Source organism: Branchiostoma belcheri, unplaced genomic scaffold, assembly GCF_001625305.1.
Source record: "Branchiostoma belcheri isolate BF01 breed outbred unplaced genomic scaffold, Haploidv18h27 scaffold200, whole genome shotgun sequence".
NCBI classification, from domain to species: Eukaryota; Metazoa; Chordata; class Leptocardii; order Amphioxiformes; family Branchiostomatidae; genus Branchiostoma; species Branchiostoma belcheri.
This window is the reverse complement of record NW_017803492.1, coordinates 14917-20794: the sequence shown is the minus strand read 5'-3', so window position 1 is coordinate 20794 and position 5878 is coordinate 14917. Positions and strand designations below refer to the sequence as shown.

At 41.5% G+C, this 5878-nt stretch overlaps 1 pseudogene; it reads left to right on the top strand.

The window, feature by feature from the left end:
• Nucleotides 1-1197: 1197 nt before the first annotated feature.
• LOC109469357 lies at nucleotides 1198-2830 on the top strand (annotated as a pseudogene).
• Nucleotides 2831-5878: the final 3048 nt, after the last annotated feature.

The window sequence follows — 5878 nt, the reverse complement described above, 5'->3', positions numbered from 1 at the left end:
CAATGCACTTGGTCCAGTGATGTTCCAGCTTTATTTTCCCCTTGTGGAAGAAGGTTTCATCTGGACCCCCCAGATTGGCCTATACCGCATAGATGACGTCATCATTACCATCAAAACGTTGACTACGTAAGTGGAAATTGAGTTTAGGAAACAGGTAGGAGTCCAAGGGTGCTAGGTGAGGTGAATTGGAAGGGTGGGGTCAGACTGCAAACTCAAATTCGTTTGCTGCTGCCACTGACCCCTGTGCCGTGTGGACAGGTGCATTGTTAGCAGGCCAGCTCGGAGCTTTCCTCTCCTTTTCTTTTTGATCGTTGTCCTCAACTGTCGTAATTCTGTTGAATAGTACTCCCCATTGATGCTTTAACCCCTTCGCAGGTAGTCAATCATGATTGCTTCCTTGCTGTCCCAGAAAACAGAGGCAAAAAACCCTGTCAACGGACGAAAGTCGCTAAAAGTTCTTGGGTGGCCGGGAAAAATTTTTCATCGATTGTTTGCTCCGCTGTTTTGATTCGGGGTGAAAGTGGTGAACCCAGCTCATCTTGGGTTACAAATGTTTTGAGGAAATTGCATGCATTAGACCGAATTCGTTCCTTGAAATGTCCCGCCTGTTTAACTTCTGATGTTCAGAAAACATTCGAGGCACCCACCATGCAAACAGGTTTTTCATCCACAGGATGTTCGACAAAACATTGTGAACTGAGTCATAACACAGGCCAAAGAACCTGCTACATGTTGGCCAGTCTCACATCTGTCATTTACTACCATATGATGGATGGCCTCAACTGGATTGTCCATGGTGCTGATTTGTGGCATCCTGACCTATGTTCATCTTTTGTGCTCTCCTTACCGAGCTAGTAGCTAGCAACCCACTTCTTTATATTTTAATAAGAAGGGGAGTCATCACCAAGTGTCTTGACCATGTCTTCATGGATTTCCTTCGGAGACATCCCTTTTTATCGATACACTTGATCACAGCACACGCTTCTGTTGCGGCCATTTTGTGATTTTGCCCTCACCCACCCCATTTTCACGGTGCGTCACGTGCTAATTAATGAATATAAAAATTTGAATTTTTGTGTGCAGTGATGTAAGACGTCATAGTATACAGCTATATTAAAGAATAGGAGTTTGACCTTTATTTTCTAGGTGAGGCCGAGAACTTTTGGATCACCCCTCGTATATATGAGCTTTTTAAAAATGATAACTCTGTTGAATCCCAGGTCCACCCTCTACTCTGTGTGGCACAGTAAATCTATAGATACAACTCCTGTACGGGATTACAAGGTCATTGTCTTCTGGACAAAATGGTGGAGGGTTCGGCTGAGTGGAGTCCAGGGCGACCTCTGCCCGTCCATGCCAGAGTGCGTCATCACAGGCAAGCACAGTCAGATCGCCACAGCAGACGCCGTTGTCTTTCTTAATGACGACCTTCCCAATGTTTATTCTTAACTCGCCATGCCACCGAAACGATATCCGCACCAATATTGGGTGTGGGCTAACAAGGAATGCCCAGCCAGACCTAAAGCCATCGATCTAGTGTCCTACAGCGGTGTATTTAACTGGACCATGACTTACAGAAATGACTCGGATGTTTTAGCTAGTTATGGCTCCACTAGCCTCGTCTACAAAAGCTTGAAACAAACGGACATCTCTCCGGACAGGGACTATACCGTAGGGAAGAAATATTTAGTAGTGTGGTTTGTCAGCAATTGCTATAAATACCTTCCTAGGTCTGCGTACGCGGTGGAACTAATAAAACACATTCGCGTGGACGTGTTCGGTACATGCGGGAAAGCCGTGTGTCTAGGACACGGTAACGGATATTACAACTGCTCTGACCAACTCATCAAACAGTTCAAATTCTACCTGTCCTTCGAAAGCTACAAATGTAAGGAGTACATCACAGAGAAATTCTAGAGGAATGCCATTGGCAATGAAGTTGTTCCAGTAGTGTTAGGAGCACCGAAGCAAATGAACTTCGCTAGATCACTTGAACGATCTAAGCTGCATAGACACTTATTGCCACCTCCAAGAGTTGAAATCAGTGGTAGGACGACCCGCTCATCCCTTAAACTGGACACTGTCTTCCGTAGAACTGAAAGATACCGAACAAGTGCAATCCCTTACATGATACGGATGCTGAATTTGTAGCTGCTCTTTACTTCGTTGCCCTACTTATAACTTAATGCTGCCATCTATTTGTATGTACGTGTACTCAAATGTTATTTAATATTCCCAGAAATTTTACTCAAATGTACATACTAGAATCTACTCGTTGCGCCACACCTAATCATTTTATCCCGATATGCTTTTAACTTAAATGTTCAATGTTTTAACCAACCACTTGTTATCAATTGTTTTTATTCAATGCGCTACCTACATACCTCGATTTTAAATATTATACGTTAGATTGTGTATTTGCGTAAATCTATTAATCAATTGTAAATGTATCACATAATTCAGCCATTGGCTGCGAGGTGTTACTTGAATTTGAAATAAACCATTATAAAAAAAAAATAAGACAGATTATGAGAAATTCGCTCCTCCTGGTTCCTTTATCTATGTAGATGACTTTGAGACGCCTAAGGACTTAGCAGATTACTTAAAGATCCTTGACAAAGACAAAAAGATGTACAATCAGTACTTCAGATGGAGAACCCAGCCTCCGAAGAGTGTATTTCCCGAGGATGATGGTGGTTTGTGTAATTTATGTCGAAAGCTCCAACAGGTTCACCCAACAGAGAGGAAAGTGTACACAGACCTAGATAGATGGTGGGGAGGGGAGAACTATGAGTTCCGTGAACCTGTTGTTTTTGTACACCGCCATTAATACCCCCTACCAAAAGAAAACACTTAATACCCCCTACCAAAAGAAAACACTTAATACCCCCTACCAAAAGAAAACACTTTAACTGATATAATAAAAGAACCTACATACTATGTAAGAAGTGGGTAAATTCGTCTTCCACTGCCTCAGAAGAAGTCAAACCCAGCAAAATTTGTACCACGTATGTTGTAGAATATAGTATAATGTTAGACGTAGTGCCTTATACCATTGTATTTTTCATATAGTTTTACCGCAACTAGCCCTAGGGCATGTATTTGTAATAAACTTTCTTCTATTAATATCAATAACGTACGTTGATTCCTAATTATCCTGCATCCTAATGTATAAATAAATAAAACAATATTGCAGAACAGATTTTCTCCCTTGAGTGCTCGGTGTAGACGTTAAGCCTAGATATGTGTCCTAATATTAAATCCGAATGACCTGAAATTCGGTATGGGGATACCTTGGACACATGTCCAAAGAATGTAATTCACGCTTTTGGCATCAGTTACTATACAATTGTATACAATAAGTATTTTTGGCTATTTCCGGACCAAAAATGTATATTTCTGGCACCTGTGCTCCAATATTAAAACCAGATGACCTGAAATTTTGTATGACAGATCCTTGAATACAAGCCCACAGAACGTTATTTGCGTGGGTTACTTTAGAATTATGTAAAATGGTACTCTTTTGATATTTTGGACCAGTTTTGTCTGCTGTGCGCTAATACGAAAACCAAATGACCTGAAACTCAGCATAAGTGTATCTTGGCACCAAATGCTTAGAGTTTAATGTTTACTATTCCGATTCATTTCTTTAAAATACTTTATTTACCTTACTTTGAGTAAAAACAGCCCTTGTAGCTTGAAAACCCAAATCCCCAAACTGACAATTATAAATAGAACAATTTTTCTACATGTTCCAACAGCAGAAGGCATTGAAAGATTCCATTGTTGCATTGAGCTATACTACTGAGAGTCACGAGCACCAGTGAAACTCTCACGACCAGATGATGATGATGATACTACTGGATCACTACACATTTTGGATAGGGGTGATTTAGGAATAGTCCTTTGTGCGGGAGGGGGATAAGGCCATTTCTGATGCGGGGGACGTTGTGAGGCCATTTGCTGCATTTACTCCCGAGCAAATGTCGGCCTTTCTAGTTAATTGATGTTTTCTTGACGAACAAATTGCATGTTGGTTGGTACACTATGTTCTCTCATTGGATTTGTGTCCTAAAATATGTCGTCCCTTAGTATATTTCATTTGTTTGTTCGTTTGTTTTGTTTGTTTTTTGGTAGTTTTCTTTCGCGCTCTCGCATTAGATTTATAGTATCTCTGTAGGGACGCCATCCATAAGAATTACTTGGTGTGGCCTAATAAACGAGAGCCGGGGTTTTCTATTTAAGACCTTGAATGAGATTCCTTCTCCGTGTTGGCCATGGATAGCTGAGATAAATTCTGTCAAACTACGCTGTTCACAGTGGAAGCCAAAACACGTGAACTTCAAGGTTCTCTTATTGTTTCCAGTCCTTTGTCGTCCTCTAATACGGACCTTAATTAGTCGTCACTGAGTGCAAAGAATTGCACACAAATCATGTTGTTGTTAAACGTTAATAAGCAGATAACAGGCATATCATAGATAGAGTTCATTTGTAGTTTGTTCGTAACTTAGGCCACAGCAAGCAAATTTCATAGATGACATCCTCCGCAGTCTCCAAATCTAATGCGACAGGGCGACAAAACAAGGCCGACAATAGTAAAACAAGATTCCTTCATTTTCAAACTTTGAGGTCATAAGCCTTGTCAACCAAGAATTGGTGCGACAATACATGATATTATAACCTATTCTGTTAAACACCTCAGCTACTACACTTTATACTCTTATGCGATGGAACATAGAGTTGCCATTGTCAACACTCGCCACTAAATACCTGAAATTGCACTTCACGTTTGCCATGACCATTATGATCTCTGAACCGATACTTTCACAACATATTTTAGTCATGTTGACAAACGTCAAAGTGCAGCAAAATTTCTTTTTTTTTTCAAAATCAGTTGAAAATCAATGCGACCTCAGAAAAATTACTTGCTGTAGCCTTAGGTGAAGGAAGCTACTAAATAAGGTTGCTGAAATATTCATTAGGTACTTAGATGATTTGTCACCCTGGTATCACACGGCTGACTGGCAAAGAAGCGACTGGGGTTGTTGCCTTAGCGGATCACACACCAATTCTTCCGCGAAAAAAATTGTGACAGTAAAAGCGGGCAAATTGATTTTTTTTCCAGTAAAGTGCGTACCCCACGTCCAACCATAGCAAAAAAAAATGGATTTCGCAAGTTTTAATATATTTATATAAGGTTAGATAATGAGTTGATTTGGTGAAAATGGACAATTTTTGGCCTAAAATTTACAAAAATGTTAGTGAAAGAAAGAAAGGTGAAAGAAATTGAAATTCTATTGTTCTCGTAGCTAGAGCGATATCCTTCATTTGCAAACACAGTGTTTTGGCTCAAGAGGTATTTCCTGAAAGAGCCGGTCGCTAGTGTTGAGGGTATGCAGAATCGAATTAAGACACAAAATAAACTGGGGTGTGTCCCCTTAGCTTGGTTGGAGGCCCGCTGGAGATATTGCTTTGTCATCCCGTACCTCACAAGTAATCGTGAGCGAGTGTTCTGCGGACAACTGCGGACAACTCTGCGGACGACGATCAATAAAACAGGCACTAATGTCGAGGGGAGGGCGTTCACAAAACTTACATGAAGCAACTGAGATGCATATGATGTGCGCAGTTTGCGTACGGCTGCATATAAAAGAATTGTCCGTACGCGACTCATATGCAAGACGATACGCAAAAGTGTGACAAGGCTCTTACACCTTGCTTTAAGCGACGGTCACAACCCGCTGTACGTGCTTCTGCGTGCTGACTGGGGACACAAGGGGACCGGCACAGCCACTCGCCAACACTGCATGCTGGGTGGGCGAGGTGCTGCCGCAGCCGCGGGCTGGATACTGGAAGGGCAAGGTGCAGCCGCAGCCGA